Raw genomic sequence first — 19,678 nt, forward strand, 5'->3', positions numbered from 1 at the left:
ACGTCCCTCCAGAAGGAGACCTCGAGGAAGACCCAGGACACGCTGGTGAAACTATGTCTCCTGGCTGGCCTGAGAACTCCTCGGAATCCCCACGGAGGTGCTGGGAGAAGTGGCCAGAGAGAGGGAAGTCTGGTCCTCATTGCTAATGTAGAAGGTCATGTCTATGACAAATACCAAGACACACTTTTTGACTACTTTTGGTCAGGAACAGTTTCCTGACAAAGGAGCTGAGAACAGGAATTTATGACTGTTTGTTCTTCCCCCATGGCTTCTTGAAGCACACGGCATAATCTTTTCCCTTTGTGTTCTGCTTTTCTCCAAGAATTAACAATGAAACATTCCAAAAGCAGACACAAATTTCTGATAAAAGTTTGAAATGTATTTTTCTACACTGTTCATTCACAGGAAACGAGGAAACCCTTAGAATAATTGTTTTTACAGTTAAGCGTTTTTAAGGAATATCTCATTTAACTTTACATAAAGCACATCATGTATCCAACTGTTTATTATGATATTTGCTGTGATTCTGCTTTAAAAGTGATAATTTAACAACAGATGTCTTTTCACAAAGAGGTTTGTCGTTCAAACACAAAGTCACACCTACGTAAGTCAACATCCACAACTCAATCACCCAAACAATCTAACTGGCTCCCGAAAAACACGTCGACCAATAGAATCGCTTAGACCACGATAAAACCAAAGTGCAAAATTCCAATCATGGGATTGTGGTGGTTGTAAAGGAAGTGTCAGGAAGGAGACCCAAACTTGTGACCTCAGATAAGGACTGTAATTTGGACTAATTCAAATTCTTCAATCTCTCCAGGTTGTCTGGCCAGAACAATGAGAAAGACAGGATTCACACTCATGCAACTCTTTATTGCAGGTTGCAATAGATGGCGCTGTACATGATGTTCATGTTTTCTATAATAAAATGGAATAAACAGAATAATGAGTGCTGGTTACTAAGACTAAATGATAACAATAAAGGAAATGCAATAATAAGAAGTCTAAATGACTATACTCTCTATATAAAAATGATAAATTCACTAAAGTGTAAAAAGGACACAAAACCTAAAGATACATGTATACCTCAACATTAGTTGTTATAGTAAACTCTGGTAACAGCCCAAAACTACAAAACCGGGATTATAATTAGGCTTGGCAAAGAAAGGGTTAAAAACGCATTCACGTGCATCACATGGGTAGAATGAAGCCTGCACATTAACGATATGCTCATACGAAAACACGGTGAATACAGTAAATAAACTACACCAAACAATAGACAATAGGCAATATATCTGACATGAACTTGCATTCTCATGGATGCATGAACACATGAATGAAGGAAAAGAGAGGTTATTTCCGTGAAATCGCTGGAAGGATTGAACATGTCTCCCCGAGGAAAGATACCTGCGCACTGACTTGCCTGAAAGTTAGAACGGAGGAGACTCCTGATTGGTGGAGAGAACAAGGAAGTGAATGGTGATTGGTTGCTAAGCTGTTACCAGGGAGGGCTCTTTACGTAGATGAGAATAGAAAGTGAAACTAAGATAAACTAAATAATACTTTGCGGATATATTCTGAAAACACACTAAATTTGACACAAATCAGAACCTTATTAACAGTGGTGCTGGTCATTCCGGCCCCATTGCAGTGTACGTTTATTCTCGTTTGTCAACTTTTAATTTCTTTGTAACCTCAAAGTGTTTTCTTTCATTAGACCTTTTGAATAAGTTGCGCGTCTCAGAGATGAAACCTCCTGTTCCAACTGAAGATGCTGAACACTAAACCACAAGAACCAAGTCTGCACGCACTGAACAAAGGCCAGTCAGGCCTAACACAAGTCAGAACTAGTGGAAACCTGCTGAACAAGGAACAGAACCGTTCGGCCTAACACAGGCCTTTCTGACACCCTCCAGCGCTCCAGACCTCAAGCCTAAAGTAATCGCAGCCACATGGTTCCACACTGATCCCGTCTGTAAATATGTATATAATCTGTATCCTTTATACCTTTTATATAATTTTTTATATTTATATTTTTCTAATTATATTTCATTTTATGTATAGCTTCTGTTATTTTATTGCTTATTTATCTTCATTGCACTAGTTTTCGGGTGTTTTTGGGGGGGTTTTCTGTGTGTTGCCTTCTTTTGTCTTTTTTTATTGTACTTTATCTGACATTGGATCGATAAAACTATCTATCTATCTACTGTATTTATCTATCTATCTACTGTATCAATCTATCTATCTACTATTAGTTTCTTCAGATGATCTGTCGATGTAAAATACAATAGTTACACCAGCACAAAGCATTTTTTATATTTATGAGGCCAAGCTAACGTTGCTTAGTTTTTTTTCAAACAGATGAAATAGAAAAGCTTTCTATTATTTTTCATAACATTGAATTTAATTGAATTTATTGAAATTGTCCATTAAAGAGGATGGCATGGTTTGTCTTATTTAGCAGAGGTTTGTCGTAATGTAAATTAAAAGCAACTTTTTCCAAATGAACTGCTCCTATTAGTTATACAAGTTATTTTTGTCCTTGTTTTATTCTTTGTCTGTAGTAATCATTTTATTTTGCTTCCATTTTTAGATATGGTGATTTACTGTTGCACTTTACAGTGCAGAGATGTGGGTCATATGGAAGTACACCTCAATATGTGCAGCCGTGCCCAATGCCTACCTACCTCTACTGAACCTATCCTAGTCACTCCTTCTCCTTCCCAACCTGCTTCAACAGCTGCACCAGTTCCCCCCACTCTTTCACCTAAAGTACAGTCTAAAATGGTCAAATATCCTCACTGTAGCCTCTTATTGTTCTGAAAAATGTCCCTACACATGTCCAAAAGAAACACAACACCATCACCTTCAAGAGGAACCTGGTAGACTACGCTCCTCTCATCATCAATGGTGACCTGGTGGAGAAAGTATCATCCTTCAGGTTCCTGGGTGTTCACATCCAGGAGGAGCTCTCCTGGGCCACCATCAGACCCATCCTCTCTGACCCCTCCCACCCTGCTTCCCTCAGTAGGAGATACAGATCAATTAAAGCTCCACCTCCAGAATGGCAAACAGTTTGTATCCCTGGGCCATGAGAACCCTGAACAAAAAGTAATATTTTTCCTCCCATGACTCAAACTACATATGCAATAATCCTCATCAAATTTATTTATCTCCTAACTGGTCACTTTATATTTTTATACTGTGTGTATGGTAATGTATATAGTTTGCTGAGTAGTTTTTTAGTATTATATATTTATACGTCTTTCCTTTTCCAGTATTTTATTTAAGTGAGTGTTTTATGTCATTCTTGAAGATCACCTTAATGTTGTACATGTGTACAATGACAATAAAAGATTCTATTCTTAAGGGGAGTTTTTCTCCACTGTAGCTGATGCTTGTTTATGTGGAATTGTTGTTTTTTCTTAATTTTATTTTTTGTTATGAGCACTATGATGTCACTTTTTCTTTTAGTTGGCTTTTTATAAATAAAGTTGAATTTAAATTAAATTAAATTAAATAAAGACATAAAACAGATGTCTTCCATAAGTTGTATTTTGTGTCTTTTTCTTCATTTCCTGATGTCACTTCCGGAGGTGAGCGGGGAGGTTCTGCAGCTGGACCCTCTTGCCGTGACCCAGCAACAGATAAGCGGAAGAAAATGGATGGTGAATGGTTGGATGTTTGATTTTTAGCTTGAAGCCGGTCACAGAACAATGTTACATTCCACTTTCAATGCATCATGGGACAGTTGTGTATGACTAGTGTGCTTACCGTGCACACTTAAAAAATGTCCTTATATAGTATATATCCGGGTATTTCTCACATACTCAATCTTCTCAGACTATCTGATGTGAACACACTGCATACTTATTTGGACGTCACACTTAGTGTGAGTAGTACTTCAGTATTTCAGAACGTAAAGGGAACAACGCGACCCGCCACGGCCCGCAACATTGTTCCCACCTCTACGTTCCAGTGTATGTAATGTAATGTAAGAAATTATAGATGTCGGTGGTCATTTCAATTCTTTTTCAGAATATATTGAGTTTTCTGTAACTTGCAAAACACTGCACCCCAGTTAAGAGTAAATTGAGTTTATTATGCCTTATAGTGAAGAAATACATTCATCCATTGAAGGCTTTTATTGAGAGTCCGGTCAGTTTTATCCGTTGCTGAGTATGAGAGGGTTTTATATGCTTTTATCTCGACTGGGCTTGACTCCTGTTATACCTTTTACAGCTGTGTTAGCCATTCCTCTATCTCACACCCTCAGCTGGCTCTGAATGCTGCTGCACACAACTATTAACTGAGAGCCACAAGTGAGAGGACATCACTCCATTTTTAAATGTAATGCTCATGTTTGAAGCTCTAGCTTGGCCCGCCCCATCCTAATGGTCCAATGTGCAGCAGCCTGATCGTTCAGGCCTGCAGTTCTGACATCAACACTGAAACATGACAGCACACCTGTGACCTTTCCATTGGTATCATTTGGTCTGAGCAGGTTCACTTTGAGTCACCTTCAGTGAGCGCAGACACAACAAAGTATCCTTGCTCTGATTGGATCAAACTCTTCTTCTGTCTCTCTCACACACACACACACACGCACACGCACACGCACACACACACGCGCACACACACACACACAGCAGACGTTTGAATGCATGTATAGAAAATGTGGTAAACTTTGAAGGTGTTGAACGTCAGCACCACTGGCGGCACTAGAAAAATGTATTCATTTGGACGATTTATTCCTTCACCAGAAATCATCGTTTGCATTTACCCAGCATGCCCTCTCTATCCACCCGCACATCCACTACATGGGGAGTGCAGTCAGCCTACTCCTGACCAGCAGGCTTAGCTTATCCTGCTGCTCATTCAGCAAAGCTAGTACGTTAAAAACTTACTGGAAGTATTGTTGAAATACGTTTTTACAATTCAAAACCACTAGTATAGTGCCCATCGGAAGTATGCATTTATGTGCGAGCATAAGGGATATATTTGCGGGTGCAAAATGTGGGTGCAATTGTGATAAATGTGTTTGTTGTTTTGTTTTGGTTTTTTTTACTCACTTTTATATTTTGTTGTTTGGTGTATTTTTCTGTATTGTATGTTGTTTGGAGTCAATATGTGTATTTTTGTATCTTTCTGTTGTGTTTTTGTGCATTATTTGTATAATTATTGTTTTTGTTGCCATTGTAGTGATTCTGGAATCATTTTGTGTATTTTTTGTATAAATATTGTTTAGTTTTTGCTTTATTTTACTCATTTAGCATATTTTTATTATAAATACTGTGTGTGTGTGTGTGTGTGTGTGTGTGTGTGTGTGTGTGTGTGTGTGTCTACATCCATCTACTCCGTGCACGCACATCAGCCGTGTGTGTCTACATCCATCTTCTCCGTGCACGCGCATCAGCCGTGTGTGTGTGTGTCTACATCCGACTCCGTGAACGCGCATCAAATAAATAAATACCTTGTGTGTTCCTGTGAATGTTTGGGACGCTGATAACAAAACTCCATAGTGATTGTAGCGCCAATCAGAAAAGTAACAAAACTGCACAAAACAAAACGTAAAGCTCCAAACTACATGAGTGAGTAAGTAAATTAAAGTATTATCTACAATTCGGCTGTCTTTTTTTAAAAAACAAAAATAATTTTTTACCTTTGAACCGAATGGTCAGAGTTTAACTTCCATGCACGGCACCACAGAGAATCCGCAGTTTTCCAGATGGAGAATTGAATGGGTTGGGAAACGTGTCTCTAAAAGACTCACCGGTGGCTGACTGTTTCAAAAGATCTATTCAGAGAGCTCCGTGTCTCGGTCTAAACTATCTTCTTCTCTATCGCTCGTGTGTTTACAGCTGCTTAGCTGTGTGCGCAGCGTTTGGCTCTGGCCGCACATGTGACTCATGCTCTTACTTTTGAGCTGTGCAGTGAAGATGGTGCGGTAGCACCCCCCTCACACCCTGAGGTCAAAAGTTGAATAGGGTCATTTCGGGGCTGTCCAGAAGTGACATAAAATTAAAATAAACATTTTGAAATGACCAAATTACTCCAAAATAACAGATACACACACTCAGGGTATTTGGAACCCGTCGACCGAGTTTCAGGTCCAACTCGCACCGCGTCGGGGAGATATTTGCTCCACACACATCCATCCACACAGACGTCCCTTGCTTTTTAGTTTGACTAGTATAATGCCCGTTGAAAGTATGCATTCATATAGTGGGCGCTTAAGGAGAGTTGACAATTACGGGCATAACAACAACATACTCTGTAGCATTATTAAGGGGTATATTTACAGGTGCAAAGTAAAATAATGTGTGCAACTTCCCTGGTCTAATTCTATGAGACATGCGTATGATGAATGTGTTGGTTTTTTTTACTCATTTTTATATTTTTTGTTTTAATTATTGCTTGTTGTTGCCATTGTAGTGTTATTCTGGAGTCATTTTGTGTTTTTTTTTAATGTAGTTATGTGCATTTCTGTTGTCATTTTAGTGTATTTTTGTATAAATATTTAGTTTTGTGTATATCGAGTCATTTTCATATTTTTGTTGTTGTTTGGTGTATTTTTCTGTAATATATGTTTTTTGGAGTCATTTTGTGTTTTTGGAGCCTTTTGTATATTTTTGTGCATTTTTGTTGTTGTTTTGTGTACTTCCTGTATAAATATTGTTTCGTTTTTTGTTTTACGTCATTTGTGCATTTTTTTTGTACAATTGTTGTTTTTTGTTGCATTTGTAGTGTGATTGTGGAGTCATTTTGTATCTTTTTTTAGTATAGTTCTTTGCAATTCTGTTGTCTTTTGTGTATTTCTTGTTTAAATTTTCAGTTTTGTGTATTTTGAGTTATTTTCATATTTTTGTTGTTTGGTGTGTGTTTTGGGGGCGAAGGGAGGGAACCATTCTAAATTCATATGCACCAGTCCATCCACATCTACCTGCCTAACTTTCAATAAACTTCTCTATTGTCAGTAGTTAGATGTAGTGGCAGGTGTGACGTGAGAGAAGCTGCAGTAATCAGGTGACCTTCACTATGTAGCAACATGTAAACACTTAGATCTGACTCAGAGCGTAACACTACAGTCAATACCACCCTATGGACGGGTGTCGTGACACAGACTGTAACCGGACTAAATGGTGGTCCGTTATTCACTCAACACTCACATACCTGCACGCATGTCACATAGACGGTGATCTCGATAGTGAAGCCCACCTGATCAGTGTGTGTGTGTGTGTGTGTGTGTGTGTGTGTGTGTGTGTGTGTGTGTGTGTGTGTGTGTGTGTGTGTGTGTGTGTGTGTGTGTGTGTGTGTGTGTGTGTGTGTGTGTGTGTGTGTGAGAGAGAGACAGACTCTAATCTCCTCCGTTGGTTCTCACTCACACGCGCGCTGCTGAGAAATGTGCAGCTTTCAACACAGCAGCCATTGCCGTCAATAACTTCCGGGTGAGGTCTGTCCGGTCTAAATAGCGAACGGTCAAACTAACATGAAAATAAACGTTTCGAAATGTCATCACCAAATAAGGAACAGTAAAAAGTATTTTTCCTCAAAAGAGAAGTCCACATGAGCTCACTACCACACTACGGACATGTGTAGTGACACAGACTGTAACCGGACTAAACGGTGGTCCGTTATACAACTTCCGGGTGAGGTTCGTCCGGTCTAAATAGCGAACGGTTAAACTAACATGAAAATAAACATTTCGAAATGTCATCACCAAATGAATAACAGTAAAAAAGTACTTTTCCTCAAAAGAGAAAAGAGAAGTCCACGGGAGCTCATGCACGCACCGGAAGTGAGCTGTGCTGTGAAATAGATATAGATGGTGCGCTAGCGCCCCCTCACACCCTGAGGTCAAAAGTTGAATAGGTTTCATTTCGGGGCCGTCCCGAAGTGAAATAAAATTAAAATAAACATTTTGAAATGACCAAATTACTCCAAAATAACACATACACACACTTGGGGTATTTGGAACCCGTTGACCGAGTTTCAGGTCCAACACGCGCCGCGTCGGGGAGATATTTGCTCCACACACATCCACACACACACACATCCCCACAGAGGTCCCTTGAATTATAGTATAGATGAATTATGTGAACTATCTATTTATTATTATTATTATTATTATTATTATTATTATTATTATTATTATTATTATTATTATTATTATTACTACTTATATGCAACATCTTAGCAACAGGATAAAGCATGATTAATGTATTTCAAAAAAAACAAACTACAGGTCCTATGCATAAACCGAATGGATACTATGAAAGTTAAGGGTTCATTTTTCACTAGAATTGTCGTCAAAATGAAGCTAAAGTCACAAGCTCTCTTAATATAAAGTGAGGGTGAGATTCAAACTGGTGACCCTCCAATTACCAGCCTGCTGGGCAAATGACATTAAGTATTTTTATGTTTTGACCTACACAGTAGTAGAAACAAAGTTTAGGAGCACATTCAAATGTGAAGGAATGTAAATAAAATGTTGAGAATAATAATAAAAAAAAAAAAAAAAAGCAAGAAAATAATTACAACATCCACTGGGTCCGTGAATGGATATTAATCTTCTTTTGGTTTATTTTTTTTTTGGCGTCCATAAGTTGTCATGGAAACCACAGAAGAATGTTTGTCTTAAAGAAAAAAAATACAGATCGTTTCCATAAACTGATTTGATAGCATGAAAGTTGAGGGTAGGTTTGTCACTAGAGATGTTATCAAATCAATTCTAAAGCCACAATCTATCTTGAAATAAGGCAATTTGCCACTAAAATATATATGAGATATCCACCATGTTTTTCATTGCAGGCAGGTGACAGAGTCAGCAGTCCCGTGACCTGACGTTAGCCCATTGAAAAGGCTGGGCGGAAGAAACTATAAGCATCTTACATTCTATGAGCCTCATATGTAAAATGTTTACAATATTGCTTGTGGACAAATGTTGCTATTACACATTTTTCTGTGAGACTGAGTTGTAAAATAACACACATAACACATTGTTCTCTGTGTGTGTGTGGGGGGGGGGGGGTGGCAGTCTATTGAAGTTAACACTAAGGTCAAATAAAGCAGATTTATTTCTGTGGATTACAAGTACTCTGCTATCTAGTCCATAAAACAGAAACCAATCACACACACACGCACGCACGCACGCACGCACGCACGCACGCGCGCGCGACTGTCCCAAAGAACCAATAATGTGTGAGGCAGTGTTTCTACCCACTGCTGCTTACACAATGTTATGTTCCATTAGTCATTAAATATACTGTGTGTAAAAGATCTGTACGAACGGTTCACACTTACTAAGGTTTGTAGTGAAACCAAGTGGCCTGTTTAATAAAGTGTTTTTTTCTCAAGAAAGACCAGTGACAAATGTTGGAACTTTATCTTGTGTTATTGGAGATTTTTCTAATGTTTTAGAGACTCTGACATGAATGCATGCATCACGCTGTAGCTACTGTCCTCAATTTGCAGCGACTGCTGCTGTGAGCTCCTCCCCCCCACAAAGCTCACAGAGGATGTGAATGTATATCAAAGTCAGGCAGCCAATAAAACAGCCCCAAAACAGCTCATGGAGCACTCTATTTGTAAAAGGATCTCCGATTGGCTGAAAGGTAGCTTCAAACACAAAGCCAAAAGAAAGAGCAGAGGTCCAGAGTCCTCTCAGAACACTTTGAATTACAATATGATCAAAGTTTAGGCTGGATTTTTGACCAAATACTGTAAAGCCAAAAACACGTTACATACTGCAGCTTTAAATAAATATGTCTTTAAAGTGTTGATTTTGTGCTGTTTATGTTTGAACTGACTGCATTGTTTTCTAAAAAGATTAAAGCTATCATTATTTATGCACTATTTAATAGAAATGTACAGATCTGCCTGTCAGTTGTAAGGTCACATTTTAGTTGGAAGACCTTCCTGTGTGTTAATTCCTGGTTCTTTAAAGATGTGCCATGGTATCTGGACGCACACCTTGGTGCATTGTGAATAAGTGTGTGCACGTGTTGTCCTCTTTCACAAATTGCAACATGCTTCAGATCACCAGCTCTGTTATAACATCATCAAAATCAAACGTGGACGGATGAATTAACCCTGAATGAATGAATGAAGTGAGTTATGCAGGTAAGAGGCTGACATGAGGATGAGTGAGTGAAACAAAGAATAGAAATAGTTCCAGATGAGCCGAGTGGTCGGCCTGACAACCCCAATGCACAGGAATCAATAGCGGGAGCGTCTGTCTGCAGCAGATAAGACACACACACACAATGTTGACTATTAAAAATGACAGCTTGAGATATTACACTATTAGTTATGCTATTTTTAATCAGCTATCATATTTAATTAATTCTTCAGGTCAGATGATATCTGAGCGTGTGTGTGGGGGAGGGGGGGTGTGGCGAGGAAAAGGCGGAGAGCAAACCTTGAAAAGACAAAGAAAATAATATAGAGCATTGCTTTTTTATGCTTTCATGTCGGCTCTTTCTGTCACAGTAAAGCAGAACTCACACAGTGTGTTGTTTAGAGCACTGGTTCTCAACCTTTTCAGCACGCAACCACCAAAAATAAGGATCTGAATAATATTCACTGTTATCCAGGAAGTTTATTATTTTTTGGGCCATAGCATTTGGTCATCTTCAACATGTTAATTCTTGTTTTAATCATAAATAAAATGGGTTAAAAGAGATGGGATAGTTAAAAGTTGCAAATTAAAATGGCCAAAAATGGACAGAAAAGGTGGTAAAAAGGGTTCAAAGTGTCAATATTGGAACAATTAGTTTAAATTGGCAAATAATGAGCATGACAAATCGTGAATATTGTTATATCGGAAAAATATAGGCATGAATTATGGTGAAAAGAGGTAAATAATGGCAATAATGGGTCAACATATGTGACATTAGGTTGTAAAAGCGGTGGAACGAGTTTATAAGTGGGCTCAAATTGTTACAAAAATATTCTTTGTTTCTTGAAGGCATCTGACGACCCCAACTGGGGTCCCGGCCCCAAAGCTTGAGAATCCCCGCTTTAGTGATCATACTTTTTCCCTTTATATCTTCTAATGATGTGTTAGTAATCCTGGCTCTTTTTCCCCAGCAATTTAGATTTATGCTGCGTTCAAATGCACTCGGAAGCTGGAAGGATCAGGGTCAACAATTTCGACCTCTGAGATAAATGTGTTTCATTCAGTCAGCTCGGAAAACATCACTGGCCACAGTGAGATGATGTTTGTTCTGATATTTTTCAAGGTGCAAAAATGCCCCCCTGGGGGATTTATACAGTACTAGTACAGTGCCCGTAGGAAGTATGTATTCATGTGGGAGCATAAGGGGTATATTTGCGGGTGCAAAATGTGGGTGCAATTTTCCTGGTTTATTTCTATTGGACATGTGCATGACTTCATCACTTTTATATTTTTTTGTATGGTGTATTTTTCTGTAACGTATGTTTTTTTGGAGTCATGTATTTTTGTATAATTATTGTTTTTGTTGCTATTGTAGTGTGATTCAGGAGTAATTTTGTGTATTTTTTGTATAAATATTTAGTTTTATGTATTTTGAGCCATTTTCATATTTTTGTTGTACTTTTTGTGTAAATATATGTTTTTTTAAAGTCGAGTACAGTGCCCGTCAGAAGTATGTATTCATATAGTGGGAGCTTAAGAAGAGTTGTCAATTATGGGCATAATAATAACAACATACTCTGTAGCATTATAAAGGGGTAGATTTGCAGGTGCAAAGTAAAATAGCGTGTGCAATTTCCCCGGTTTAATTCTATGAGACATGTGCATGATAAATGTGTTGTTGTTTTTTTTAAACTAATTTTTATATTTTTTTCGTTTGGTGTTTTTTTCTCTAATGTACAGTGCCCGTCGCAAGTATGCATTCATGTGGGATTAAAAGTATTTAGTTTAGTGTATTTTGAGCCATTTTCATGTTTTTGTTGCCGTTTGCTGTATTTTTCTGTGTTGTCTTTAGTGTAATTTTTGTATAAATATTTAGTTTTGTGTATTTTGAGTCATTATCATATTTAGTGTGTGTGTGCCTGCCTAACTTTCTCTAAACTTATCTATTTTCAGTAGATAGGTGTAGTGGCAGGTGTGTCGTGAGTGAAGCTGCAAATATCATCAGGTGACCTTCACTATGTAGCACCGTATACTGATCTGACTCAACACTACAGTCACTACCACCCAATGGACGGGTGTCGTGACACAGACTGTAACCGCACTAAATGGTGGTCCGTTACACACACGTAGACGGTGATCGATAGTGAAGCGCACCTGATCGGTGTGTGTGTGTGTGCGTGTGTGCGTGCGTGCGACTACCTTGGACATAAACCTCCTCCGTTGCTTTCAACACAGCAGCCATTGCCGTCAATAACTTCCGGGTGAGGTTCGTCCGATCTAAATTAGCGAACGGTCAAACTAACATGAAAATAAACGTTTCGAAATGTCATCACCAAATAAAGAACAGTTAAAAAGTATTTTTCCTCAGAAGAGAAAAGAGAAGTTCACGGGAGCTCATGCACGCACCGGAAGTGAGCTGTGCTGTGAAATAGATATAGATGGTGCGCTAGCGCCCCCTCACACCCTGAGGTCAAAAGTTGAATAGGTTTAATTTCGGGGCCGTCCAGAAGTGAAATAAAATTAAAATAAACATTTTGAAATGACCAAATTACTCCAAAATAACAGATACACATACTCGGGGGAATTTGGATACCGTTGACCGAGTTTCAGGTCGAACTCGCACTGCGTTGAGGAGATATTTGTTCCATACACACACACATCCACACATCCACACACACACACAGACCTCCCTTTCTTTTATAGGTAGATATATTAGCAACTTGTGGGTTAGACAGAGAGAGAGAAATGTCCTATACTGTAGGTAGGACTTGAATGCACCAGCGAGGTGAATCCTGCAGGCGTCATTGAACCATAGACTCCAGAAAGATAAGGGGCATCACTACTTACACTGAGTGGCGTTCAAATGAACACAGTGGGAATTTAAATGCCACAACAAAGTTATTCTAAACTTTTAATAACACAAATGCCAAATTAGATGACACATCAAAGTAAAAGTTGAGAAGAAAGTGACATCTCACGGTGTGCGCCACCATTTTGGTGAGAAGTCATTCCGATCGTCACAGGCTGCTTGGATCCTTCCCGAATTCCCAAGTCGGAGTCCAGACCTCAAGGGCCGTTTAATTGCACTTTTCCGATTAATTCTGTCGGGTTTATCTGGGTTCCGAGTGGAATCGAATGCAGCATTAGTCTTAGCAGAGGTCTGACAAAATCTAATTTAAATGTATGAACATGTATCATGCTCTGTCACCAGGGAGAGACCCACTGAATCCCACACACGTTCACTCTCAATGGCATCAATTAAATAAAGTTTAATTTAACTATTTTTATAGAACAAAAACCTTACCGCACCTAAAAATCAGCTGATTCAATTGACTTCTTATGATAATTTTCATCAGGTACGTTGTTCTAATCCTTATGAAAGTGGATTAGGGCCAATTTTGATGGAGGAAATAATTTTGGGCAATTGAAATGTTGAGATTAAAGTTGAAATTTGTAGATTAAAGTTCAAATATAATGTTGAGATTCAAGTCGAAATTTAAAAAATGAACTCAATTAACCAATCTCCAATGAGAGGGAGTGCTGTCGTGATGAAATATCAGCACTGGTGTGTAAATATTTCTTCATCGTTGATAATCACACCAGTGCTGATATTTCATCACAACAGCACAACCTTTAGTGTGATATTGCTTTTATACAACAGTTCTACAAGAAGAGTTTTTGATAAAAATCCGAATTTTGCATCACATGGAGTGCAAACGTAGCGGAATGATATGTTCCAAAAGAAGTCCCGGTGCTGTTGTTGCTCTATATTAGCACTCTTGGAACATCTGTTGTCCATTCAATTGTCTTGGTCTGAACTATAAAATGTATAAAATACAATATTGTGATGAAAGTTGAAAACTTGCTAATAAAGTCAAATCTACAGTAGCTGACAAGGGCCGATGCACTATATACAACAACAAACAGCAGATCGCAGCCGTGTATCAATGAACGTGTAAAACTATACCAGTGTTGGGTTTAATAACAGAGATTCATCACCAGAAGAGCGTTCTACGCCATCAAAAAGAACATCAAATTAGACATCCTAGTTCAAATGTGGCTTAAAATATTAAACTCAGTTATGGAACCCATTTCTCTCTATGGTTGTGAAGTCTTGGGTCCACCCGCGAGCTAAGACTTTAATAAATGGGATTAACACCAAATTGAGTCTCTGCATGCAGAATTTTGCAAATCCATCCTCTGTGTCCAGCGAAAAACACCAAACAATGCTTGCAGAGCAGAATTAGGACAATACCCTGTAATTATTAAAATCCAGAAGAGAGCAATCAAATTTTATCAGCACCTCAAGGAAAGTGAGCCAAGCATCCTCTCCTTCACAGAGACCATAGACGGATGCCCTCTCAGCCAGCTGGTTCTAGGACTCTGTACTCAAACACAAGCAGAACCTCCATACACAACCCCAACCAGACTGAACCACATCATAAGAAAACAAAAGGAAAACTATCTGAACCACTGGAAAGACACAACCCAAACCCAGAGCAAACTGGAAGTCTACTTGACCCTAAACAGGAAGTACACAGTGGCAGAATACCTGAACGCTGTGACCAACCCACAGCTCAGGAAAATCATGACCGGTACAGACTCAGCAAGCACAGCCTGGCCATAGAGAAAGGCCAACACAGACAGACCTGGCTCCCCTGAGAAGACAGACTGTGCACCCACTGCACCCAGGGCCAGGCGGAGACCGAGCTGCACTTCCTCACCTCCTGCCCCAGCTACCAGGACCTCAGAGACACGTACCTACCCCTGATCGCACCCACAAAGACTTTCAGAATTTGTCTGATGTCCACAAACTCCCCTACCTGCTCGGGGAAGTCCAGCAATGTGCAAACACTGCAGCAAGATACATTGACTGCTGCGACAGGAAAAGGAACTCTAACAACCTCCAGCCCCCATAGACCCTACAGTCCCTTTACATTTATGTATATATCGATAGCCTGCCCATACATGCATGAACATATACTGTACATATGTAGGTGTTTGTGTACATGTACTGTATGTATATATATGTATGTGCTTGTACAACTGGATGCATATGTGTGTATATTAATATATGTAAAATTGTGTACATAACCTCCCCTTTTATAACATTAATGACTTAATTGTAGATTGTGTACTACATATATAGTGAAAGCCTATTTTATTATTTTGTTTTAATCTTAATGTTTTGCACAAATTTTATAACATTTAATCTTTTTGTGTGTACATGTTTCTCACACTTGCTTTGGCAATGTAAACCTGTTTTCTCATGCCAATAAAGCTGTTTTGAATTGAATTGAAGTGAATTGAGATTCTTTCTTTTTTTAGCTCATAAACAGGGCGTTGTAATCTCTTTAAAGACTTTGAAGAAAAATTGCCAAAAACTTGATCTATTCAGAAGGAAAAACCAGTTAAATTTGGAAGAGGTGTAGCATTCAGTCCGTCTGTGAGGATCTACGGAAAAACATTAGGGCCATTTTCAATGGAGACTGTCGAAACTGTTGTTGTATATGATGACTTAGCCCTCGTCAGCTTTCATAGATTTGACTTAATTAGCAAACCTTCCACTTTTATCACAATGTTGTATTTTGATTTCATTTTCAAAATTTTGACTTAATCTCGTTTTTTCAACTTTAATCTCAACATTATATTTCAAATTTATTCTCAAAATTTCAACTTTAATCTGGACATTGACTTTATTAATCTCGACATTTCGATTTTGTTCTCAACATTTAGATAGATAGATAGATAGATAGACAGACAGACAGACAGACAGACAGACAGACAGACAGACAGACAGACAGACAGACAGATAGATAACAGTAACACATTCAGTACAGTAAAATACATAAAATTGTTTTAAAAACACACAATAAGGGTCATTTTAAAAATTACAGATAAAGATTTTTTGCAGTGTAATGTCTATCTCATGTTTTTCAGAGCAGTATGAGGGGATGAAGGTGGGTTTGTAAATGTTTTTCCAAACCAGAAGAACTTTGTATCATCTGCCTGAAGGCATAGCTGAAATGAGTGATGGAGGGGGTGTGATGGGTCTTCTGTGATCAGGGGGGCTTTACTGATCACAGAGCGGTGGTGCAGTTAAAAAAGGAGCGTCTGTGGTGAAACAATAATTTTACTTGCCTGATTGACAACACGGGAGAATTTGTTTTTGGATTTGATGGAGAGTGATGAGACGTGTGAGATGCATGTGAGAATGGATTTAATGACACTTTATTCTCAACATTTAGACATTATTCTTGACATTTCAACTTTATTCTCGACTTCATTTTCGACATTTTGAATTTTGATTTGTTTTAAATTATTTTCTCTATCAAAATTGGCCCTGATCCTCTTCCGTATCTCATGACGCGTTAGTAATTACTCTTTTTTACCCCTGCAAATTTAGATTTAGTCTTAGCTTCAGAGTTCTGACCAAAATTGAATTTAAATGTATGAACCTGTTAAATGCTCTGCCACCAGGGAGAAACCCACTTAGTCCTACACACACATTCACTCTCAATAGCGTCATATAAACAAAGTTTAATTAACTGAACTATTTTCATTGAACAAAAGCCTGCCACACCTAAAAATCAGCTGATCTGATTCAATCGACTTCTTAACACAATTTTCATCTAGTTTAGATTTTTTAAGAGGTGTACATTTTCATCTCACCCCCCTCACCCTGGGAGACTCTACAGTGAGCTCTGTGGAGTACTTCTGCTTCCTGGGGACCATCATCACCCAGGACCTCAAGTGGGAGCTGAACATCAGCTCCCTTATCAAAAAAGCTCAGCAGAGGATGTACTTCCTATGGCAGCTGAAGAAGTTCAGTCTGCCAACAAAGATGATGGTAAACTTCTACAGCTCCATCATCCAGTCCATCCTCTGCTCCTCCATCACCATCTGGTACGCTGCAGCTATGGCCAAGGACAAGGCCAGACTGCAGCGTATCATCCACTCTGCAGATTAGATAATCGGCTGCAATCTGCCCTCCCTCCAGGACCTGTACGCCTCCAGGATTCTGAGGCGTGCAGGAAAGATTGTGGCCGACCCCTCCCACCCCGGTCACAAACCCCCCCCCCTCCCCTCTGGAAGGAGGTTTCAGGCCATCAGGACCAGAACCTCCAGACACAAAAACAGCTTCTTTCCCTCTGCCACCATCCACATGAACACACCCTCAGTCACCCACTGAACCCCCACCCGATCACCACCTCCATGAAGACATTACCTACTGCAATATATATTTCTATTTCTATTTTTCATCTTTATCCTTTATTCTCTATCTATCCTTTAGTTATCCCTCATCCTTTATCATCATTATTATTATTATTATTATTATTATTATTATTATTATTATTATTATTATTATTATTATTATTAATAATATTGTTGCTGGCTTGTTTCTTTGTTTTTTGTTTTGCGCACCGACTACCAAGTCAAATTCCTTGTGCTGTCTTAAAAACTGTACTTGGCCAATAAAACATTTTTGATTCTGATTCTGATTGTCCTTTACATTTAGTCCTGATAGTTTTTATTAGTCCAACAAAATGGTTTCTGCTCTCAACAATTACATGGAGATTAAATCTGCAGCAAAACACACTGAAGGGGAGCAGACTCACCATAATCCTGAACCGTGGAATAACTAAGAGGATCCTAAACTTTCAGAAAGCAAAGGAGGTTCCAGGTCTGATGATGAAGGCCCCTCAGCATCATCACATCAAAGACAGCTCCAATAAGCTGCTAATGGCAGGAATTATGATTCATTACCGCCTGAGATTAATTTAATAAAGAGGAGGCAGAGCAGAGCTCATTAACCTTCATTAGAATAATCAAACACACACACGACTCAAATGTTGAAAGTGTGTGCAAGAACTATATGCTCATATGTACACGTGCATGTGTGTCCATTTATTCTAATTTTGTAGAAAGATTTGTTTTAAATAAATCACTCTCTGCGATGTCTGCACAAATTATTTTGATTATTTCAATTATTTACCACTGTGATATCACGATCCAATGTATTAGTAGAAACATTATATTCATGAAATTGAATTGTTTTAAAAGAAGTGTTTTAGTGAAAAACTATCCTACAAACCAACTCAGTCAAAGAGCACCTGAATCTGACAATAAAATATATAATAATAATAATAATAATAATAATAATAATAATAATAATAATAATAATAATAGGACTTTATTCTACCATAGTTAAAGTGTAATTGATTTGTCTTTCCTGCCACAGTTAAACAGGTAGTAGTAGATGGAATGTGTTGAGCTCTGCGATTAGCTGATCCTGTCTTTTTGTTTCACTCATTATTTGGGCCAACTTTTCATTTCTCTTTCCAAAGGATCATTGAGCAAAGCAATTACATGGGTCTGGCCCCGAGTGTCGTCCCATTCGTGCCTTGTGCTCCTTCTTTAATGCCTTTCACAATAATAATAATACTAATAAAAAAGTCCTCTGCTCTAGAAATGAGAGTCAACGGAATATTAAGTCCCCGCATTAGAATAAACAGTCGCGTGTTAAATCAAAATCCAATTCTGTGCTCTATTATTTTGTGGCATAGTAATGACTAGAGGATTAGGATCAATATTTCACTGCTGGGACATTAGAGCTTTATTAGCAGCTTTAGTCCTTTATTCAGCCCCGGAATCTGGATGGAACAACACACACACACACACACACACACACACACACACACACACACACACACACACACACACACACACACACACACATTTCTGTTTGTTTCTTGTAAAGTTGTACACATGCACATGCACACTCTTACACACGCACGCTGAACCAACGTACATTCATTCATTACATCAAATGCTCTCAGCATTGACTCATTCCCCAAAAATACGCGAGCCCAGAGGCACGAACAATGCGCGCCGCGCGAGGCCGTGCGCGCGCAGTCCTCAGATAATAGCCTATTAGTGCAAGTGGGATTAATTTGTAGCCAATTACAGAGCAGAGAGGTGAGAGGGTGCATAAATAAAGGACGCGTGTGTGTGTGTGTGTGTGTGTGTGTGTGTGTGTGTGTGTGTGTGTGTGTGTGTGTGTGTGTGTGTGTGTGTGTGTGTGTGTGTGTGTGTGTGTGTGTGTGTGTGTGTGTGTGTGATGGACGGGTCCCACAGTGTAGCTCCGCAGTGGGCCTAACCTGCGTCCGTCCCGCCCTCCACTCCTCCTGTCACGCACACAGAGCGCGCGCACTGATCAGAGCAAAGCAGCGACGCCGGAGGTCGGCCGCTTGTTTATGCCCGCGTGCCATCCGGGATCAGGGATAACGGCACCAGGCCACACTAAGAGCCGGACGCACCGGAGACGACGCTACCGCAGAGAGTGAAAGAGTGCACGGGAAACCGGCGGCAAACTGTAAACTTTACCGGGACTGAATGACAGACACACGCACGGACGCACGGACCGAGCTGTGCCTCCAATGGAAAAGTTAGACGGACTGAAGACAGCGCGGCACTCCGGCGGCTGATTTTATTATTATTATTATTATTATTATTATTATTATTATTATTATTATTATTATTATTATTATTATT

This window comes from Gouania willdenowi, chromosome 10 (genome assembly GCF_900634775.1).
Source record: "Gouania willdenowi chromosome 10, fGouWil2.1, whole genome shotgun sequence".
Classification (NCBI taxonomy): Eukaryota; Metazoa; Chordata; class Actinopteri; order Blenniiformes; family Gobiesocidae; genus Gouania; species Gouania willdenowi.